This window comes from Pleurodeles waltl, chromosome 10, assembly GCF_031143425.1.
Source record: "Pleurodeles waltl isolate 20211129_DDA chromosome 10, aPleWal1.hap1.20221129, whole genome shotgun sequence".
In the NCBI taxonomy this organism is placed as follows: Eukaryota; Metazoa; Chordata; class Amphibia; order Caudata; family Salamandridae; genus Pleurodeles; species Pleurodeles waltl.
In genome coordinates, this window is record NC_090449.1 from 36,959,177 (window position 1) to 36,982,625 (window position 23,449).

At 43.3% G+C, this 23,449-nt stretch overlaps 1 protein-coding gene across 3 annotated transcripts in view; it reads left to right on the plus strand.

Moving 5' to 3' along the window:
• CDK20 (cyclin dependent kinase 20) overlaps positions 1–23,449 on the plus strand; it is a 71,077-nt gene that overhangs the window by 5,430 nt on the left and 42,198 nt on the right. The window lies entirely within an intron of this gene.

The following is a 23,449-nucleotide window of genomic DNA, read 5'->3' on the forward strand; positions in this document are numbered from 1 at the left end:
GTTATTACTAGCTTACAACAAGCAGTAGCATTGTTTATTAAGAAGGATGCTAATGTTTGGGCAAAACCTTTTGCAGCCACATTTTCAATGAATAAAGTCATGTGAAATTTCAGACACCTAACAAGAATCGCTAATCACAGCAACTTTAAATAGGGGAGATGATTCAAACAGTCTCATTCCCAATCTGCTCATTTCTGTATTACATGGAGCCATAAGGATTTTTGCTGGACTTTTGTTGCGAGCTGTTGAAGACTGGTCAAACGCCAATAACTAATCCCTCAGAAGCAGGAGTGATTTAGAGTCCATTGACATTACATCATATATTTACTTTCTACTAGCTCATGTTTGAGATGAAGCGAGGGACATTACCTATGTGTTCTGTAGATTTTGAATCTTCTTTTGCTGTAGTTGATCAGATTTTATTTTGGAGCTAAAGTAAGTGCCATGGGGATTCCCAATTGAATTCCATCACACAGGCGAACCAGGGGCATTATGGGAAACTAACAGAACATTTTCCTGTGCATAATAGTTTGAGGCAGGAATGTGGACTGGCTCCACTGTTACTCTTCCTGTTTATTTATAATCATGTGACCTCGCTTATTCTGTGAGAGCTAACAGTCCACGGGTAGGTGAACGCCTTTAAATACCTTGCGGTGTGCTGGTAATTTGGCCATTTTAAACCTCGATTGGTCTCCAACATCAACTACTTACCTTGGAGCCTTACTGCACACTTGATAAATTAACGTTTAATATGAAGAAGACTCGAGGTTTGCGAGTTGGGGTAGAAGGCCTCGATTAGGTTGCCATAAATAGAATGAAATTAGAAGTAGTTAACAGTTACAAATACTTGGGATTTTCCTTCTAATAGCTGAGTTTTGGCCATCATCTTGAACAGGACTTGATAGAGCAAAGGGTGCAATGACAGCTCTACTATGTGTTAATTGTCCGTATTGTGGCCGATGATAGAAACCATATTAGAGTTATAACTTTGCCACGTCTCTTGAATGGTCTACCAGGATTGGCTGCAGAGATTTTGTGCTTTAAAGAGATTTTAGAGTTTGGCGTGGCATCATATTTTAGAGCTACCGTCCATTGTAGGCACAGAAGCTGTTTGTTTAGAATTAAAGTTTTGTTCAGCTCAACATAAGAAAGTGATTGAACGCGTAAAGAGTTTAATTTCTCTGACAAGTGAAGGTAATCACAGTCTTGCCACTGAGCCTTAGAGGTCACCTGCAGAATGGCATCAACTGTGTTAAAAATAAATAAATAACAGAAACGAAACTAAACTACAATTTGAAAAGGGACATTAATTTTGATTACAGACCAATAACTGCAGGTACCTCGGTGCAAGCAAATGGAATTACTTTGAGGAAGTGGGTGAAGGAGAAATCGTTCATGACAGATAAGCGCTTTATAAACACCAGAAAATTACTGTTCTTTTACGATGCAGTAAAATCAGCACCTCGAATGAAGGTCTATTTACTAAATGGTATCAACGCAAGATTACAACATCAATTGTCTTTTTTTCTGAGTGCATTCTCGAAATATAACTTTAATATTTGTTTTAAACATCTTGGTTGCCACTGTGATTGACACCTGCTGTATGATTTAGCTCATCTAATGCTTCTGTGTCCCTGAGCGTTAATGGAGCACAAGATCCATCTTAAGCTGGTATAAAGAAGTGGGATTTCACTTGGTGCACAGGGTATTTGAATATTTGTTGATTTTTAGAATCTAAGAAAGTGGATTTAGCTGTAGATTTATTTTTAATGCAATTAGTAAATTAATTGGTACTTATACATTAGACTTTTGGTAATAGTTTTAGTAGGAGTTCTGTATGTTAATGTTTTAAGTGTATTTATTATTGGATACTTCCTTTGATTTGATTTTCACGCAGAAGTCTAATAATCTATATTTTTAATAATGAGAGTAATAAAATATGGAAGTGGACCTTTGGCAAATGTTTAGAAATGGACTGTCATCAACGAGGAGGTATCTTACCTTCGTTGGTTTGCAGTGCAGGTAGTCATGCGCTATATTTCGAAATCATCATTATTTATGGTGTTTTTATGTTTAAAGAAAGCAACTTTTTTCTGAAATTATTACTAACCCAATGGAACGCTCTCGTGCCGACTCCGGTTGAAAACCAATAACTCATTGGTTTTGACCAAAAGTTAGAGGAAATAACAAGGACTTTGGCCGTCACATAAGACCTCTCGGTATGGTGTTTTATTTGAAGAGTCCATATTCCTCTTTTGGCTCTGTTAAGCTTTTCTCTGTTGGCATAATTCATCATACCCAGCAGATGTGCTGTTTCGTGCCTCCCCATGTCTTTAAGGCTTTTTCAAATGCTTAGCGGTTGTTGGGATAGAAATGTCTCCTGCATGGTATACAAGTGTGTACCCCTCCCCTGAATACTGGCCTGTCCTGTTGTTTTTTGTTATGGCTCACTCAGTACTCTAAGCTATCATGTACATTAAGGCCTAAGCCTGGCCAGGACAAAACCAAGGTCTAGAGCCTATTCTGTGACTCAACCGACCACACCAAGTGTACTTTCTCTAGCAACATAGGACTACTTTCACGTCTTTGGTTGCTGGAATACAGCAGAAGTGGCAGTGTTCCAGATTTTGGGGGCTTGATAGTAATAGACAGAGCCTTTTTTGTAAAACTCAAAGGAGTGTACCCTACCGGTCACTCATGGAAAGTTTCTCTAAGATGCGTAAACCTGACCTTTGCGTACACATATATCATGGGTGTGGAGTACATGTGTTCATAGTGAAAATATAGCTCATGTGTTTTAGCAAGTGTGAGTATGGTTACGGTGAGCTGTCTGATCTATTTTGGATGACCACCTGGTTCAACATAACACAGAATGGAGGGTGAATGCAGTTTTCCAGACACTTGAAGGGTGTTGCCTGCATTCCTTTTTCTGCTGAATGGTGACTCCGACATTGAAGTAAGGAAGGATGGAGACCCGTCTGCCCTTAAACATTCTATGGGACTGAGGAACTTTTTCCAAACTATTGCTGATGATATTTCCTGAACACTGCCATTTGGTAGACTATAAGGGAGAGTGAGTGGTGATGGAGTGGGGGATTCTGTTGTTAAATGTAAGGAAGGTTCCATGCAGGGACTGCCCTTTAGTCTGCCTCTGATTACCACTTCAGAGAAAAGATGACAGCCAGGTGCAGTGCTGGCTACGCTATATCCAGAAAATCACATGTCAAAGGGAACTGCCCAAACTGGTTTGAGAGCCTTAGACAGTGGAAAACGTCAGTAAAATGAACACACAAGTGGGATTCAAACTACCCTTCTTTGTTCCATTTACAAGCTCTTGTAGACCAAGGAAGTGAATGCGCTGCAGAGTACTCAGTGAGCTACTGGGGACCAGGGCCGGTGTCTGCTTGACACCCTTCCTCCCAGTCTGAGGAGACACCACCTTGAGTCTGCAAAGCTTGCAAGAGAAGCTAAGGGTCTGCTTAGCAACTGGAACCCTGCATGCATGCTCAGAGAGGGAAGGATGATGCCTAGCCCCGCAGGAGGAGAGATTGTCCAGGAAGAGAAGCCGAGTTGAGTGGCCATTACGAGAACACCCGGAAGAAGCTGGGTTGTCTGTGGGAGTGCACCTGGTGCCAACCGAAGCTGGGAGAGGTCCACCATGACCTCTCTGTGTGCTGCACTGAACTATGTGAAGCAGTGTTAAAATGTATCTCCTGTGTGCAGTCCAGCATCTCCACAATGACCTGAGGAGTCTGCCTACTGCCGAGCTGTGTGTGTAGATGTCATTGCCACCGAAGGAGAGGAATAAGCAGAAAGCCCAGAGGCTGCAACTGTCAAGGAGAGAGGACTGCTGATGACAACCCACCAATCTGATGTGACCCGAGGGGCCTGTCTGCCACCGAGCTGTGTCCAGACGTCATCGCTGCTGCAGCTGAGGACTTCGCTGACAGACCAGAGGCTGCAGCTGTCATTGAGGGACGACAATGAGTCTGGCCTGCCCTATCAGGACTATGACATGACTCAAGAGAGGTGCCGTCTTGTCAACCCTGCTCCCACAGCCGGAGAATTCTGATCTGTGACCCCTAAGAACATTGAACAATTTCTGCAAATCAAAACAGCACTTTGCCTGGGAAGGAAACCGAAAGCCATGTCTGAGAGATTGTATATTGCCTGATAACTGTGTAGTTAAGTCCAGCCAGTGTGGCCCTGGAACTTTTAGCAAGTTACAATACTGAGTATTATAACTTCTCTTTCATTGGACCTTTTGTAGATCTACCTTAATAGTGTACTTGCACCCGAGCCAATTGTTGCTCAAGATTCCCCATAAGTAAGTTTGACATAGACCACTGGTGGAAGACGCGTGGCTACAGACGTAGGTGAATAGTGCTGTAGCAGGGCAGGGATCACCATCCATGACCGAAACCCGGGGCCGGTGCAGGCACTATATATTTTGGTTACAGCTCAAACAGTTTGAAGAATGCGGTGGAAGAGCCCCATTACTGTGTGTAGTATTATATTTTGTTGTGTTACTAAATCACATCCATTTTTAGATGAAAAGTAATAGGTTGACACTATCTTATTGTGTCTGTTGGTTGATTATTGACTTCTTAGTTCTTGCACATCCTCCCCCAACACTACCTCTCTGAGAAGCCTTTGACTGCTTGCCATCGCTTCCCTGAGATTGAAGTGCAGAAGGAGTGGGCTTGGCCCAGTTTGCAGAACCATAGTATGATGAATCCAAGGACTCCAGTAGCAGATGGCCCCAACCACCACAGTTCCGGCTGAGGCCGTAGATCATGGAACCCTCAAATGGGGTCTGTTGGTTTGTTTTCAATAGACCAAAGTGACAGTGGAAAAGATTTCCAAAAAACTGGGCAGGAGAGAAAAGCCACAATCCCACTTTTATTTTTTAACCCTACATACTTAGCACATCATAAAGCTTACTACACAAGATGAGAGTGCAAGTTTGAAATTTGTTCTGAATACATGGTCGACTATTACAATTGAAAACCCTAACAGTTATATTAATTGGAACACATTTAAGAGGCACCAGTGACATAAACAGAAAAAAAGTGAACTTGTGATGGGAACCTTGATGATTTCCCACACATAGCTATCTGGCTTTGTCTTGTAGTCCGGAAACGGCACCTACATTATACCTCTAAGGCACCTGAGCTTTCCTGCTGTAGGTAGTGTACATGCACACAGGATGTCTCTGCTAATCTCCCCTAACCTGTCCACAGTTAGTGTTGAAGTAACTTACTGTAAAGTTGAATAAAATGTTAACCTTTTATCTGTAAGTAGAAGTCTTATACTTTTTAAAACGTTGTAACAATGCATGGACAATATTGCACTCAGTCATGTGTTATGTACATGTGACTGCTCTACCCCCACATTACTCTTCAAGTGTAGACTGACTGCTCACCCTTGGTACTCCCTGAAGCTCAAAGCATTAAAAGGAAGTTCTTCGAATTTAGAGACCTTACAATAGTTTCTGGTTCCTGAAGTTCCAAGGACAATGGGCAATACTTGTTCCAAGGATTCAGTTTCCCTGAGATCAGCAGACCCCGCAGAACTAGCAGAGTGAAAGGTGTATAGGCTGGGGAAGAGTAATGAGTCCCATCTGGGGCCTTGTTCAAGTCGCTCTAGTTACCTGCCTCTTCCATTCCATCTTCCCCATGAAGATGTTACTGTGATGCCTAGGAGGCAAGCCATGCATTACTGTTTCTTTAAAAAAAAAAAAAAAAACATTTATGAGTGTTACACGTATGCCTGGACCTGGGAAGCTGCAAATCTGTGAAGCACTGGTGCATATCCACTAGACTCTCAATACAGTGCACTGCTAGGTACTGAGGTATGCTGTGCTCGGGCAAGTGGCCAGCCTGCACTATATTAGACCCTGTCCAAAAACACACAGTTGCAGAGCGGTACAGCGCCTTCTACTTCAGTGGATGATAACATTATTTTGAGATTAACAACAAGCTAAGTTTACCACTGTATTTACATTCTACTATGGTGATGCTTCTGCTCTGAATTTCTTAATATTTGCTTTCTCTCTTTTAATGCAACTAATTTGCTTTTTCGGCTTACGTTTCCATCACTGTTGCAACAGTAGTTCAATGCAATTCAAACTCAAACATTTATCAGAAGAATCAAAGAACAATGTTGCTCGCTGTTTCCTAGCTGCAGTTGATTAATGGCCATGAACAGATTAATCTTGAGTGCTGGGAAAACAAAAAAAAATGATAGTCTGAGGCTTGTGTGTGGACATGTGCTTGTCACTTGGTCTTTACTAATCTCTCAAAATTAAAAAAAGTATTTATTGCACTTTAAATCATATGCCACACATATATTCAGGATTCAAATGAGTATTCTGGCACTAGAGTCTATTGGCAACTCCCTCCTCACTCTCACCCCGGGTCCCCCCCATGACTCAAGTTGCAGCCACAAGTCGGCTCTGCCCTTGTCAATAAGTGAGGTGACCGGTGGAACTCACCAGGTGGGCGGGGTGTCCACAGGTCAGGACACACGTGGTTGGGTACTTCTTAGCATAGTGGCTGCAGTTATGCTGTACTCAGTCTCTTGGCACAGATGCTCTGGTTACACCGCACCCGAGTGATCATTTGGCAAAGTGCTCAGGTCACACCACTTCAGGCATTGCCGCTAGGCCACGCCAATTCTTCATTATTGCAAATGTGTATCTCAGGAGAGTCAGCAGCTTGCTGAACGTGAAGGGCACAGATTTCTCCCCGTAGTCCTATGCTACTGCAGTCCCACCACATCAGGTGGTCAGGCTGCAACTCGCTCTTCCTGGATAGTCACTCTTCCAGCAGGGTTGGTAGGACAGCTTCTAAATGCTTAGAACAGGTGATCAGCTCTTGCACCAATGTGTAAACTTCAGATAATGACCCCTCCCCTCTGGGAAGCTAACTGCCGGGCAGACAACAGTTGCACAGCAGTTCTCGGAGTACTATGCGGAGCACGCCCTTCTTTGCTCAAAAGAACTTGGTGATGGAATTAATTTGTTCAGTCGGTCCCCGCTTTATACAGTCAAAGCAGACAGGAGATGTGCATGCATCTGCTGTCCGCTGTTTCAGAACTAGTTAATGAGGGTTCTCCTCTCAAGTGTCCTTTTCAGGCTGCTCTCCAGACACAGCCTTTGTGTAGAGTGATGCTTCCTACTGCAGGGTAGTCTCTACCCGGAGTACACACAACAAAAGCACAAGGAGGTGTTAACTTTTTAAACCTGGTTGTCATCAGCAACACTGAACAGTGATTAGGGGAAAGACGAAAGAGTGGCATCAAATAAGAGTTCCTGTTCACCTTTAACAACAGAGATTGCAGCCCCACTCTTCACCCTCATCATCTACCAAGTAGCAGTGCTCCCGGAAGACTAATCACCTGCTTCTCTCAGCAAAAGGTCTAATTGAATTTCTAAATGAGCCTTGTCTCCTCTTTCCCCACTTCAGTGTCCTGGTCTCTTCGCTGTAACTTTGGGAATGTCGGCAATATACTCCCTCTGTCTGGGACAACAACCTTACCTTCATCTTGTGCACAAAGTCAGTCCAGGGGCATCCAGAAAGAATCCCACAGGCCTCCATTACGCTGGTTCACTCATATACACACAGTGGATGTACCTCGCACGGCACAAAGACTCATGACTTACTATTGTAATGTTAGTGTTAGGATCTGGGTAAGCGGATAGAAGCAGAACTTTACTTTACTGTGCAGAAGGGCCCCACTTCAGTGATACAGATAAAACGCTCTGGCTGCATTTATTGATTCACAAAACATAGTATGCTGCCACCACTACTACTCTATGTACTAAACCCGCAGCAGGGACAGTAGTCCACTGTTTGAGTGATAGGGGCGCACATGTTGTGGCCCTCCAGGCCACTGCAGCGGGTCCAGGCACTCACTCATGTCAAGGGACAGGGAGGGTGTCTGTGTACACTCTAGGATAGTGAGGGTAGGACCAAAAGCAAAAAATCAGGATACTACATAGGCACACAGTTGGGCACTCAGGGATAGTGAGGGTAGGACCAAAAGCAAAAAATCAGGATACTACATAGGCACACAGTTGGGCACTCGGGGATAGTGAGGGTAGGACCAAAAGCAAAAAATCAGGATACTACAGTTGGGCCCTCAGGGCAGTAGAATGTGATTGTACATCATGCAGGGGACAATCCTGTCCTAACAGTGATTCCTGCACAATTTCATGATATTGGCTAATGTTCCGTATACATAATTGATTGTGCTGACTACTTTCCCAACAAAAATCAGAATATATTTGATATTGTTGTACTGTGGGCATACAGCAGAAGTTTTCTTTGGCAAGTGTTCTGGGATTTATGTTTGTTCATTTGAGAAATGCAACAAAGCGTTGAGCACATTTGAAAAAATGAAAATATCTCTGCATTGTTCATTGTATCTTCAGGCTGTAGTGAGGCATTGAAGGGTGGTTTGCACCAATACATAGTCTTGAATATGCCCAAAAATATCATTTGTGTGGGTGCACAAAGAGATCAAAGATGTACATGTGTTTAAAGAACAAGTTACTTACCTTAGGTAATTCCTTATCTCGTAGAGACCCAGACTAACCGCAGATTCATTATCTTAGAATTATCCCCAGGCATCAGACTGGATCTGGAAAATTTTCCTCAGCAGTACCTCTGTGATTCGGTAGAGGGCGTCGTTAAACTCTGTAGTGATGTCATCCCCAGTTATGCCATCGATGGAGTCCATATAGTCCCTCCCCCGATACAGTGACGTCAGTTTCTTCTTTTCCACTAGACAACGCGGATCCGGAGTAGCAGTTCCTCTGGCCAATTTTGGCCTTCACCCTTTTCACAGTATTTTTTCGTACATTGAAAAAGTGTATATGCCTACTGGCTTTAAGCCCTGTGTGACATGTGCTCGACAGATGTCGGTCACGGACCCCCCACTCCATCTGCATGTGGTGCCTTGGCACCCACCACCACGCACACAGTTCCATTTCATTATATTAAGGACAGTGATTAGTAAAAATGGTAATAGCAAGTGTAAAAAATGTACATCAAATGCTTGGTTTGTATTGAGAGATGTGATGAGTGTGTCAGTTGGTTAAAGAACTTCTACATTCAATAAATTGTGTGTGTCATTGACTTTTTGTTCTGAAAAGATTCTGATCTTCTAAGGAAGCCTGCAATAAAGGAGTTGTTCACATGGCTTCAGGGAGCTGTCACTGTCAAGATGAAGCCTAAGAGATGGGAAGGCGAACTTCTGTTGCTTCAGAAATTATGTTACAGTTTTAGTGATTAAAACCAGGAGAATATTCGTGCCCAAAGGCTGTCATCACCCGCACCTGGGGAGTAGTCAACAGAGGCAAAGGAACTCCTGTCACTCTGCGCCCTAGTGATGATGGGCTGAGTCGGCCGGAGGGAAAATTGAAGCAGTTAATCCAAGGAGATGCAGGATGAGGACATCCCAGAGGCTTGATTAGGTGTAGGAGAGGGTAACCTTGGCACTGGTTGAGGTTTTGACCTGGTTGGGGAATGATTGCAATACCCTTGTATGTTCAACACAGTAAATACCCTTGATTTTCTCAAGTCCCAGTAGGCCTTGCACGATATATACTGCACGTTGCTGGAGAAAGCTCGCCGAAGCAGACAGAGTGAAAGAACGAGCTGCTGCATTGCAATGTGAAATGTCCCAACAAATGCCTCTTGCCATGCTAACTCCCAGAGGGCCCTGACATTTGTACCAAAGTAGAGTCTCAACGTCAGAATTAGGGTGAAAGAAAGACAATATGGCAAAAAAACAAAAGTAAGAGATGAGAAGGGGCGACAAAAACAAATATAGTATGTGAAGGAAGGCGAAAGGTAAGGGAGATGTCACCTCGAAAAAGCGCATGGAAATAGGAGAGAGAAATGCAAGCGCACATGAGCGAGAAAGGAGACGCCAGTCTCAAGATGTAAACCTGCGGTGCTTTCTGAGGGATGTATCCCAACTCCAGAGATGATTGTGGTGCTGTGTAAGGAACCACCTGGGCTTCATAGGACGTAGAGAAATGTGAGCTCCAAATAATCCATGAAGAATTTCCAGAAGAATTACATGTACAAGATGATATTGTAAACTTGAAGTGCAGGACACCCCGGATCCTTACGAGCCTCATACAGGGGGTGGCCTGGAAGGGTAGATGGCTCGCAGAAATAGCTCAACACAGCAAACTCCTACCCATCATGTCCTTGGTCTACAGAGTGGCAAAAGAGTTTAGATATCAAAGCCAAAAGCTGACAATCCAGTCTCCCTTTTCACTCTGGAAGAAGACCCTTTAAATGTCTGTAGACCATAACTATTGTTGCCCATCGAGGCCAGAAGGGCTAAACATCCTTTTGCTCCTATTCCATTATATCTCAACACTAGCAGAAACCACTTGCTAAAGCATCAGTATAACTATGGGACAGCAGCCGTAGGAAGACAAGTCTGTCTGATGGTGGGATCTTTAAATCCACCAGATAGAGAGTTGTAAACAGGGAACTTTGTCCCTCAGTTGTATGATGGAAATACAAACAGCCCCACATTTATGTTAATTTGTGAAGGGATCCATTTGCTGTCCATGAAAAGAAGACTATGAAACTAGGAAAGCACCCTCATAACACTCTAATGTGCACATGATACTATCAGAGAAATACGTTTATACATTTTCCGTTTGAGACAGGCTGGAGTTTATATCGGAAGCATCCCTGCAAATTCTGGTTAAAATCCTGACATCCCCAAATGATTTGGTGCTGAATCAGGGGTTACTTCTGCTCCATTGTAAGATAAACAAGCATTGTCAAAGCAAATAGGTGCCTCTTCACCAAGCATGTGTATTTTTCCATTTTCAATAGACTTTAAAAGTTTAAAAGTAATACAAACTTGATAATGTCTAAAGGTGTCTTGCACATGTATGTAAAATAAAATACTGAACAAATGCTCCATCACAAATATGAATTATAAATAAACATGAAATGACATTTTAGACCTAGCAGGAATGAAAACAGAGGTTACCCTCCTTCTGTACTAAAGAGGATTACTTTCTAGGTCGATACACGAGCAAAATACTGTCTTCACATAGAAGAGGGCCAATGGCTGACTTGGAATGACCCCTTGTCCCATACTGTAGCCCTTGGAGGGCAAAAAACAAAATGTGAATGGCTGTTGAAAATACCAATGGTCGAAGAGGGCTGCTCCAAAAGAGGTGGGGGAGGGAGGGGGGGGGGGGGGGTGTGTGTTGGTGTGTGTGTGTTGGTGTGTGTGTGTGGGTGATGCTGGCAAGACAGCAAGGCCAGCCAGAACAAGAGGAGTCTAATCAGAACACTTTGGAAACGGAGTCATTTCAAGGTAGTGCATTTGTGATCCAAAAAAGGTAAGTAACTTTGAGGCAGTCCAGTTTTCTTATTTTCACATCTGTACTTCCCATTAGCTTTACTTTGATTTGCATTAAGAGTTAAAGCAGGTGGCAAACTCCCCAGATTTGTGGGAACCCCGAGCTCAGAGCCAGGTCCTGAACGCTGTTCCCCATTGCGGGAGCCCAGATTGTAATCCCTGCTAACTCCCAGTTAGATAATATCCGGAATCATGGATTCCTCTCTGGTATCTCCCTGCTGAGTTAACTGGGGGCTCCAAATAGGGGTCCTTGTCTTCTTCACTCGACCTACATTTACTTAACCTACCTGTCCTTATCTTTGAAATTATCTTTACTTTGTCTTGCATTTACTTCTCCCAACTTCCCTTGTCACTGAAATTACATTTACTTGGTCTTATCTGCATTTTGTCTCCTGTCATTAACTCTCGACTTTACGACAGTGCTAACCGTCTCTATAATCTTAAAGTAGAATTCAATTTAGTGATTTTAGAATTCTGCCCATACCAACCATTACTCTAGCCTTATTTGTAACCAAAAATAAAGGAAATTCTTATTTTGCCACTAAACCCACCATACTTTAGAATACATTCATTCAAATTGTTGTAGTATAGTGTCTGTATAGTACATTAATACTAAAGCAAACACTTGTATTTAAATTAATTAAATCAAAATGCAGAACTTCATCATAATCTAGATGTAACCCCAATCAATTAAAAAATAGTTTTAAACCTGTAATGTAATGCTAACAGAAGCTGTACATTTTATTGAATGCGTGTATAATTAATCCAGCTATTCACTGCTAGGCCTACCTGTAAGTGTTTTTACATTATTGAAATTAAGTTTAAAGTAACAAGTAACACTTTTTTTTAAACTGACCCTGAAACGCGTTTAATTGAACAGAATGGCGCTATGCTAACCCAAAATTGAAGCTCATAAATCTTAATTTTTTTTACAAATAAAAAAGAATCTGCTACGTTGCATGTCTTCGCAGCTGCATTTGGGATGGGCTCCTAGAACCTGGTATGACCAGGGTTAGAGGGTGGGTGAGCCAACAAATTAACACGGAGAGCCGAGCCGAGCCACGTCCGCTCCCTAAAATTGTTTGCTTTGTAAATCATACAACAAACATCACGTAAGATATGATAAAGTACCTATAAAATGATATTTCTTTCACATGTGGAACCTTTGACATTAATACATCACATTATAGCACTGCACTGAGAAGTAATTATTAAAAGTGATAGTTTTAAACATGAACCGTTTATGAGCTAAGAGGCAGGACACTTGACCTGTAAACACTGTACGTGGCCCAGAGTTTTATACACCAACATTATAGTCTATTAAATCAAACACAGTAGGATTTTGTATAACTGGTATTCTGTACTCACATATGTGAAAGTTCTTCCATGCGTGACAATCAAGAAAAATAAGTTTCGTTGAAATAAAATGCTTGCCCAAGATCATACAATATAAGCAGGGAAGATGTATCCAACTTTCTGGTTTACTTTGTACAAATCAGCCACTAAGTGGGTATCGGTTTGTCTTTCCTTTTTTGTCTCAATCCTTTGTTTTTACCTCTTTGTGTTTTTTCCTGCAATTTTTATATAGCGCAAACGTGACCCAAAGTTATTGGAGCGCTTTACATGAGCACCAGTTGCATTACAGAAGGTCATCATTCTCTGTTTGTAGGGCTGGGGAGATGAAGTTTTTTGCCCAGAACCACATGCTGTTGAGCTGACGCTGAGACTTGAACCTGGTTCTCTAGTTCCAAAGTTGGCAGCTCTGGTCACACCACCACATCCTGGGTAGAGGGAGGATAGCAGGCATAAGCCACATGAAAGCACTGCTCATTATGGGCTTGAGATTCCTACAGGACCTCAAGCTGAGCCTAGAGGCGTAGCTTGGTCAGTAAGATGCCGGGATGAGTTAGTGTCAGCGTGGGCATGTAAAACTTCTGGGTGAAATCTGACGAATGCCTCACCATACTCGATTGAAAGCACCTGTACCCAACTATTTACTGTTAGAGGTGAGCAAAACTTGTATAATTTGCTTTTGTGTGATTAGGCGACATGCCACAAAAATTTCATGAAATACACACCCAGCATTTCGCACTATATTTTAGTGAGAAATGCATCCTAACAGTCAAAAAAGAAAGCAAAAAGTTCTAATGCTCGGGTTCTGGTCATTCCTGTTGTTCCTGTGTTCCCATGCTAAAATGTAGCTGTGAACATAGTGTAATTACGCCATGTGGCATAATGGCATAGCTTCAGGCATTTCGTATACCAAGCATAATGTACAGTTCCTGAACTTTGGTTGACATAACAGAAATTTCACCAGGGGCGTAGCTTAGTCAGTAAGATTGGGGTTGGGGTGGGTGGGGGGAATGTGAGCTTCAGATTTCCTGACAATCATGCTGGTCTATGGTGTTAAAATCAGCGGCACCTGACACAAATCTCAAGGGGAGGGGTGGGCAGGAGGTTGGACTGGGGCCACTAAATAACAATAAACAAATGAATAGTAATAATAAAAAACGTTTTTATTTTTTATTTTTTTTAAACGTACCTGTCCCGACTCCGCCGGCTGCCTCCCGCTCCTCTTCTGATGGTGCCCCAGCAGTCCCTGGAACACCAGCACAGGCTCCCCAGGCTATCTTGGGGCTGCTCTCATGCTATACTTAGCATGAGAGCAGCCCCAGGATTGATCTGAGCAGCTTGATCTGCCGCTCAGACACTGCGTTGGAGTCTGCAGTTTCTCCAACCCAGCTATGCAACACAGCCAGGTTGGAGAAACCTAAGTGCGCATGTCAGTTTGGCCACTTCTCCTCCCGTGGCCCGGCCCCTCACCTCCCTTCGCACGCTGGCTCAGCTGAGTCAGCAGCTGAAAAATAAAACAAAATATTTTATTTTTCAACGCTGGTTGAAATACATTATACGACAAGCAGGGCTCACAAGATCGGCTTAAAAGGCAGTGGAAAGGGAGAGGAATAATGATTGGTAGAATTACTAAGTGAAAAAAGCACAATATTTTGTAAAACAATCAACATTTCTGGGGGATTTCAAAACGGGCATGAGTTTATGTGCTTTTGTCAGTGTAGGCATGGAAAAATCCCAGGTGAAATCCTACAGACACCACACTATACCCGACTGGGGTGTAATGCCCCCCCCAGCTACTCTTGATTTCACCTCAGTCTAATCCTGCTCTCTGTTTAATGAGCTTGGACTGTTTTCATTCTGTAGAAGAAAAAAAATACAACCTAGTGAAAACTTGAATCGTGTGGTGTGCATATCTCCTACCTGTGTTCCTTGTGAATTAGCAGGTAAGCCCATTTGGCTTGTTCGAGTTGGGACAAATTTAACCATGGCCTATTTCTTACAATTCATTATTTTTTTTTTTTTTTTTTTTTAGAATAAGACCCTCCTTCTTCAATGAGTAACACTCTGCCCCCCTCTACTGGATAAACGAAATAACATCGCTGTGAAGCAGAAGAGTAGTAGTTAACGTTATCAGTAGATGTTTTCACTAGGTTTTTAGGCCGATGTTTGTAGCTACATGTAACCAACAAGCATTGGCAAAGCCAACCGGTGTCGCCTATGCGAGTTCCATTGGCTTTGTCAATATTTATTCATTTTTTACAGCAGCACAGCATGGATGAAAAAAGAGAGAGCTACAACGCGGCCACGCTGGCCGCTTTATAACGCTGTTTTTACTTTCAACCACGCTGCACAGAAGCCAGGCAGCTGTACAACATGGCAAAGAAATCGTTGACAAAGCCATAGATTTCTACTATTTGGCTTTCCAGTATTTTTACGCCATGTGGTAAAACTGCGTGGCTGCTTTAGAGCATGACTGAAAGTGGGGGAAAAGCGCTAGGATGCGGCCAGCATTGTCCATGTCACAGCACTTTTTTTTTTTTTTTTTTTTTAACCTTTACTTGCTTTACTTTTTGCCTTGCTTCACAGCAGCTGTGCTGCTGTTCAACGTGGCTAAAGTTTAAAAAAAAAAAAAAAAAAATGACTAAGTCAATAGATTTCAAATAGTCAAGACCCATTGGCTTTGCCAGGGCTTGTTTCACATGTTTACTATCCCTTTCTCTGAACACATGTTTAGCAATTTTGTAATTTAAAGTAGTGAGTGATACTCTTACTTTTATACAACTAGAAGGAGAAGGCCACACGATTCAGGAGGTTTTTCAATACGTACATAAAAGTGCTTGCTTTACACAGTAAAATACAAATATCAATCAAGGAATTTAAAGCGGGTGATGTCGACGGCCAGCACCCCCATTTCTAAAAATAGTTATAGCCCTGATGCCTGTAAAGGACACAAGTCTTAAAGAATTGAACATATGGAATAAAAAGCTATTCCAGACTCAAAGTGGGCGTGTTAAATCCACAGTGTAATTGGCAGGGCCACTGGAATTATGTGGGGGGGAGGCAAAATTATGCAGCAGGGTTGAGTAAATTATTCGGCAAGAAGAGGCAAATTATACAGTGTAATGCGGCACATTTTCTGATAGTATTAATTATTTTTACTCTTGTTGGCACTTCTGGGCATTGGTTTTACCTTATTAGTACCAGTGTAACTCCCAAATATAGCAAAAAGTAACATAAATCTGCCCAGTCAGCCTTTGCAATGGGCTCTCCCCTGCACGGCAACACGTGCTACTGCGTTTTTAGTAAATTATGAACTGTATGAGCTGGAATTTTGTTTTTGTAAAAATCAGCAGAATATGTTTCAGATGATGGATTATGCAGCAATTCTTTAATTATGCAAAAAACGCTGCGGCCACAACGATCACATAATTCTAGTGGCCCTGGTTATGGGTAGGTTTTATCACTAGACATGGATGCGAGTGAGAAGGGGTGTTCTGTCAACCAGATCAGGGAAAGGAAACGACCTAACCAGTCTGGGCTAGAATGTAATCTGCTATCTTTACGATAACAACTTGTTTTTAGTTAGTGCAATGTACGTTTGAGTTGAAAATCGCTGCATGTTTCAGCAGTGAGCATTTAACTCCGTGGGTCATTCTGCTGGCTTAGAGATTGCCAGAGCCTCAGTGCTGAAGGCTGTAAGAGATGTATAGGCTTCTTTGATGAGTATGACAGCTCAGTGGAAGTATACACTGAACTGTCATCCTTCTCTACGGTGTCTCATAAAGTTAGCTGGGTTGGAGATCTTCATGTGACCAGTGGGGTCAGGTGGTGCTTGTCCTTGCTTTTAATTATAAAAGCAGAACAGAGTTTTTTTACGCAGAAGCTTTGCATCCTAGAGCTGCATACAGGGCCTCAATCATCTCTATATCAGTTTTCTGCACAAGTGCAAGTTAACCAAAGATTTGCCCAGCCTTTCACAGAGCGGCGAAAACACCTGGAGGTTTCTTCAGACAACAGGATCAATTCCAAATAGTTCAATCCTCTCCTGAGATGGGACACCTTGAGTCTTTGCAACACTTTGTAGTGGAGGGGGCCCAGAAAAAAGGCTTGTATCGATGATGATAATGGTCCCACTGTCGTGGCCATTTGACGGAGCCATATTCTGTCTCACCTCCTGAATTTTCTCAGTTCTTTTGTCATTTTCATTATTTTCGTCTCTGGGAGACTCAAGAGTGACCTGGGTTGAATCTATCATGAAACCTAAAAAGGACATTACCTGTTTCAGAAACAGGTCTCATTTCCTCTCACTGATTACATATCCCGGGCCCTGAAGAAGCACAATAGTCACGTTCAGATGGGATTGTAGCCAATGGGGGGCATTGATACATCAAGAGGATATCGTCCAGGTAAATGATCAGTCTGATGTCTTTAATCCTTAGTATCTCCACTACTGGCCATAAGAGTTTGATGAAACACAACGGGTTGAGGATAAACCAAATGGAAGTGATAGGAACTCGTACTTTTGGCCCCTCCAGGAGAACAGGAGGAATCTCCTGTGGGGGCACTAATGGGTTAGGTAAGTGTCCTTTTAGATACAACTTTGCCATCCAATCCCATGAGAAGAAGACATTAAGAGGTAGAACCCCTCCATTTCGAAATGGTGATATACCAGCCACCCGTTGAACTCTTACATTTATGATGGATCTGAAACCCCCTGTATTTCTTCTCCACCAAGAATAGAATGGTCAGAAAAACCCTTGGGTGGAATACTGACCTGTAAACTGCTCCTTTGGGCAAGAGCTCGTTGCCCGTGTCATTTATCAGACTCATTGCCTTATCTGAAAATGTCAAGGGCCTTTGTAGGGAGATCTGCACTCGGGAGTCGTATAACTCTATGTGGCACCCCTGTACTGTTTCTACCACCCATTAGTCAGACAGTATCTCCCTTCATATGTCTATAAACCAACATAGCCTCTCCCGTAACTCCTAAGGGAGGAAAAAGGGTAATGATACCCCCCTGGGGCTTTTGCTCCACCTCTGTTTCCTCTGTTGCCTCTGACGGTTCCTCTAAAGGGAAAGAAGCTCCCTATCTGTCGTCCATCATGTCAGCATTTGTTTCTCTTGCCCTGTCCTCAATAGGAGCTTTGTTGGTACGGACAGCCAGTGGAGAGGCCCCTGACTCAGAAGGTCCTGGCAAAAACCTTCCCAGGGAAGATCTTTTTGAGAGACGTCTGAACCTTCTCCAAGGAGGCAATGTATTTGGCCAGCTACTTCACAAAAGGGTCATTGGAGAGATTTCCCTGGGCATTGGCTCCAGCCTTGGGCATTGCCAGCTTCCTCCTTTTTTGAAACTATCTTTATCAGAAGGGATCACCGTCTTTCTGCTGATGAAGCACAGTTTGCGTTCCTAGGAGGCAGATTGCTCTTTGCGCCCAGCCTGCAATGATTTCTGTAGACATGGGGGCAACCGTGGCCTTGGATTGCTTTGCCAGGTCGATGATCTTAGTGAGAGGGTCCCCACATCAAGGAGTTTGGCTTAACAGGCCCTCCACAAATGATTAATCCCTCTCTTGGGGTCTTTCATGCACTATCTGAGGAAAGTGCACATTTTCACGTCAATATCTGGGGTGGCAGTCACTTTCCCCTCAAGAGAAGGACTGGGGAATTCTGCCCACATACAAGCCCTCTCTTCCGTCCCTTATGAATTTCCTTATTTTATTAGTGATATAATCCACCACTTTCTTCTCAAGGATTCACTGTGAATACGAGAAGATCGCTGGTACTCAAACTTATCGGTTTGACCTATGTACCCCTCTTGTGAATCTGCAGTGTTCATACCGTGGCGTCATGGTCTGCTGCAGCCCGGTGGCGTCCTAGTCTGCTGCAGCCCAGTGCCTCCTCAGAAGATCCATCATTGTCTATATCTCCCTCCTCCAGTACAGGAAACCCTGAGTCAAGGTTGATATTCTGGGCGACATTGGCACTGTTTTCTCCAGGGAAACCTTCATCCCAGTAGGACTTATGTTTAAGTGCGCACGCACTCTTATGGAAGACTTCGGTAAGTCTGTCAAAGTCGTCAAGGTGCCCCGCGACACGCGTAGCAGCTTTTTTCCCTTGACTGCTAAACTGGGGCCTGCCACTACGTCCCTGATGTTTTCCGCAAAGACCCTGGGCAGTTGTTCGCTAGTTTACTTATTTTTGCCTAGGAAGGGGAAGAGCCTTTGATGTGGCTTGACTATGGGTTCTGTCTACTCCCCTCTGGCAAGTGATGCTCCTCAGTGGGCCATTCCTCCTCTCCCTCACAGTATTGGGCGTACTCATGAAACATGACCGATTCCATCTGAGACGGTGTGAGCACCACAGCCAAATCAGATATACCTGTAAAAAACCACACCCTTTAAGATAACATGGGCAGCCCCCTTGCCGGTGCTTTTTAAAAAATAATAATCAGATGCAATGAATTACTGGCCCACTAGGTGGAGTCTAAAGCCTGGCAGGCTGTAAAATGAGGGAAAAACCTGCCGCTGTGTGGCGTCTGGTGAGGGTTGTGGGGAATCCCCAGAGGGAATCCTTGGAAAGATTCCCTTCCTCGTGGATTCTCTGCAAGGAACCCAACGCACCTGATGGAGACAGTTTGACAGCCTGAAACCATCTTCTAGGACCCTGACATGGAATTAAAGTGCGCTTTTGGGCTGAAGCCGCCTACTGTGCGAGCGTGGAATAATATTCCCAACATGGTCACTCTTGAAGGGAAAAGCATGTCCAATATCACAACAGTTATCTTGACAGTAGAGGGATGAAAGAACAACTTAACTGATGAGCAGTGAAGAAAGAAAAACAGGAAGGGACGTCACAGGATTATATACAAGGACTGTAATGATTGGCGGGCTGTTGCTAATGGTTACCGATTTCCAAAGGTTGCTGGGAAGTTTAGTTTGGTTTACTTTTTGTATATGTGAAGAGGTGATATTTAAAACGACTGCGATTTTAATAAAGTGAAGAATGATATGCATAAATGTCACTTCTGAGAATTGGCCTGTCCTGCGGTCTCTATTCTTTGTGCTCACCTACGAAGCACTCTGTCTTGCCACCCAAACACAATAGGTGCAAACACGTCATATGCTCTTACTCCATTGCTTTGAAACACAGGAGCGTATCAGTTACCTCAGTCTTTCTTCTAGCACCCATGGAATGAGCACCTGCTGAGAGTGGGGGATACCAATTGCTGGCAAAAATGCTGCAAGTAAAGCTTTTTGAATAAAATTGTATATACAGCGCACACTTTTATGAAAGAATGAATCACTGAGATTATTTATATATAAATATTTTAAGTCAAATCAATCAGAACAAAAGTGTCTCCCTCAGCCAATTAATAACCATCCTAAGTGCCTGAATACTTTCACCGGTGATTAGTTGATTAGAGTACTAGAACAGCATTACATGGCAAATGTAGGAGGTGAGTAGCAAGGCCCCCTTGCCTCCCTCTAGTACCTCAGTGCACACTCTGGCAAATCATTATGCCGGTTGCTGTGACCTCCAGGAGGTGCCATCTCTGCCATTCCTTTTATTTATATATTTATGTATTTATTTATTTATTTATTTATATGTATTTAATTTAAGACAAAATACAGGTTTCCCGGAAGAAATTATTGTACAAAGTTCAAGAGTCCTTTATAGACACATCCATGTACCCACAGGTTTAAAAAACAAGCATAGGCAAAGCTAATAGGTCTCTCGTATGGGACAGCTATTGGCTTTTTTGGCTTTGTCAGTTTCTTTTAGCCATGTTGTACAGCAGCGCACTTCTGTGCAGCGTGGCTGAAAGTTAAAGGAAAAAAATAAAATCGTGTGACACTGCATGCGCTGACCACGAGGGTGGGTGATCCATTTTCTTAATATAGGATTAAATATCATCTTCACAAAAAAAATGTCATCATCTTGCCTCCGAGCTGAAGTTCGGTGTTTTGGTCCACATTAAAACACCACAAAAGGCCAGCAGAGTAGGGAACACAGTGCTGTTTGCATCTTTGTAGCATCTTGACCCCCTTTGGCATGACTTTTAGGCGCTTTTATCCTGGCAGGACAGAAGGGGAGAAGCAACTTAGAGGGGTTGGAGCGAACCGGACCAGCTACAGTGCAGGAGGGCGGCGGAGGACAGGGCCAACAACAATGCGGGTGGGGGAAGAAAGGAAGGCGATGCAAGTGAAAGGATAGAAAAATACCTCTGAAATAGGCGTGCACTGTAAGGACACTGGACAAGGGAAGCAGTACTTGGGCCATTCTCCATGGTAGGGACAAGCACACGCAGAGGAATTAAATCAGAGACTTGCTGACCAAAGAGAAGCGAGGAAATGAGTGACCAAGAAGCCAACACACTGATGATTACACGTGACAGACCACCAAACATTGATAATTATGTTGATATAACATCTGCGGCTGATGAACGTATTTCATTACAAGTCGCTTTGGTGTGCTTACCTGTCTTTCTGTCAATGAATCTGTCTAGTGCCTGTCATTTTTTCGCAGTTTCGCTGCTTGATCTCAACCATTTCTTCCTAACTTGTCAAAATCTTAACCAGCGCCCAACCCCCCCTTGCTGAGCATGGCCAAAGACCGTGTGTGGCATGGAGTTGGCAGTACGTTGGGGGGTTTGGCAGTATGATGAGGGTCGGGGTGCAGGCACTGTTGAAGGTCATGCATGGTTTGGGATTGGCAGGACTTAGGGGATTGGACGCAGGCCCTGTGGACAAGCCCCTGCTGCTTAAAAGAAATCCATAGAAATTCACTGAAAAAACAAAGGTTTCAGGGAAGTTATATTTAGGAATAAACATTTAAAAAAACATAGAAAGTCACTGAAAAAAAGGAGGTTACGGGGAGGTTACAGTTAGGTTCTGAATTAACTCGCACAAAACCATAGAAATTCAGCAGTTCTAGTTATGGTTATCTCAAGTAACTATAACTCTTGCCCTAAGGTAGCTATAACTCGCATCCCTCCATGCACAGTTTTCTCATCAATAATGTTATTGCAAATTTTACAATGATAATATCAGTGATGCCATAGAAGGTGTCATCAATGATGATGTAATATGTGGGGTAATTAGCTGTGCATGGTGAGGGAGGGAGTGAGTTACAGTTACCTTAGGGCGCAAGTTATAGTTACTTGAGATAACCATAACTGCTGAATTTCTATGGTTTTGTGCGAGTAAATTCAGAACCTAACTATAACATCCCTGTAATCTTTATTTTTGAAATTGTTTTTTTTTTTTGAGTGAATATATTATATATATATATATATATATATATATATATATATATATATATACTGAAAAAACAAAGGGTATGTAACATAGTTATGTGTAATAAAAAGATCAGTTTTTGTTTAAAAAAAAAAAAACAATTAACAAAACCTTAAAAATTCTATGCAAAAACAAAGCTTAAAGTGACATTATAGTTAGGTGAATATCTCAGTGACCACATTAATAACATTTTGAACTAAAAAAAAAAACAGAAATTCACTGGTTATAGTTAGCAGAGGTATCTCTAACTTTTGCTTCCACTATGCATTGCTTATAACCTCACATATTACTTCACTCATTACACATTCTATGACATCATTTATGAGATCCCTGATGACATTTCAAATCACATCTTTGATGACCTCACCATCCCCTGGGGCCACCACATACCATATGTTGGGGGCCCGAAGGGGCCTTGGGGCATGGTGTGGGAGTTGTCATTGCTTCTGCCTGAAGGGAGCTGCTACTTATGCTTGCTCCGTCTGGGCGGGATCAGTATGTATTCTGTTTCCCTGCTGGCATCAGTTGGCTGGAAAGGAGCATTTTTTAAAGCTCCCTCTGGCGGGGAGCAGGCGTATGTGTTTGCTCCCATTTGCCAAGAGGTTTACAAATGCTCACGCCAGATGGGAGCAAAAACACGTTTCCATGCCTGCGCTAGTGCGGGCAAAGAAACTACTGTGTCCCAAGGGTGAACACCTTGGGACACAGTCACTAATCCCGTACCGTGGGCCGTTAAAGACTCAAGTAGAGGCACTGTGCGGCCCCCCTTTCCCTTTTCATTAAAATGACAGCCATGCATATGGGGTCCCCAGGACCTTTTTAAGACCTTGGCAAGGGGAGCTGTGTCACCCTCTCCTTTTATTTTTTTAACACAGCCCTAGAGATGGGGGCCCGTGAGGCTCAGATAGGGGCACATGTGCCCTCCCCCCCCCCAACTTTCATTTTGATTTCAGCCCCGAGGGATGGGATCCCTGGGACCTCCTAAGGCTAGGGGAGGAAGGCTGTGTGCCCTCCTCTCCTTAAGTAAAACATTTAGCCCTTCAGTAATATACCTAGCCCCGGGTAGTGGGGTACCTGGGACCCAAAATGGGCTCGGCGTGGGGGTGGCTATTCACGCCCTCTCCCCATATATTCATATATTTGAAAAAAATGGCAGCTGGCTTTTTTTTTGTCTTTTGAACTTGGCCTCCCCTGGGTGGGGTGTTCCTCTGGGACACCACTACCTTGCCTAGAAGGGTAGGTAACCCTACCCTGCCCACTTTTGTTTTTACTTCAGGGCAGGGGACTAGGTGCCAGAGTCCTGCAATGGCCACTGGCAGCATTTTTCTCATGGTGTTGGCAGGCAATCGGAGCGCCCGCCTCCTGCGGGAGCCTGACTCCTGGTGGAGCGA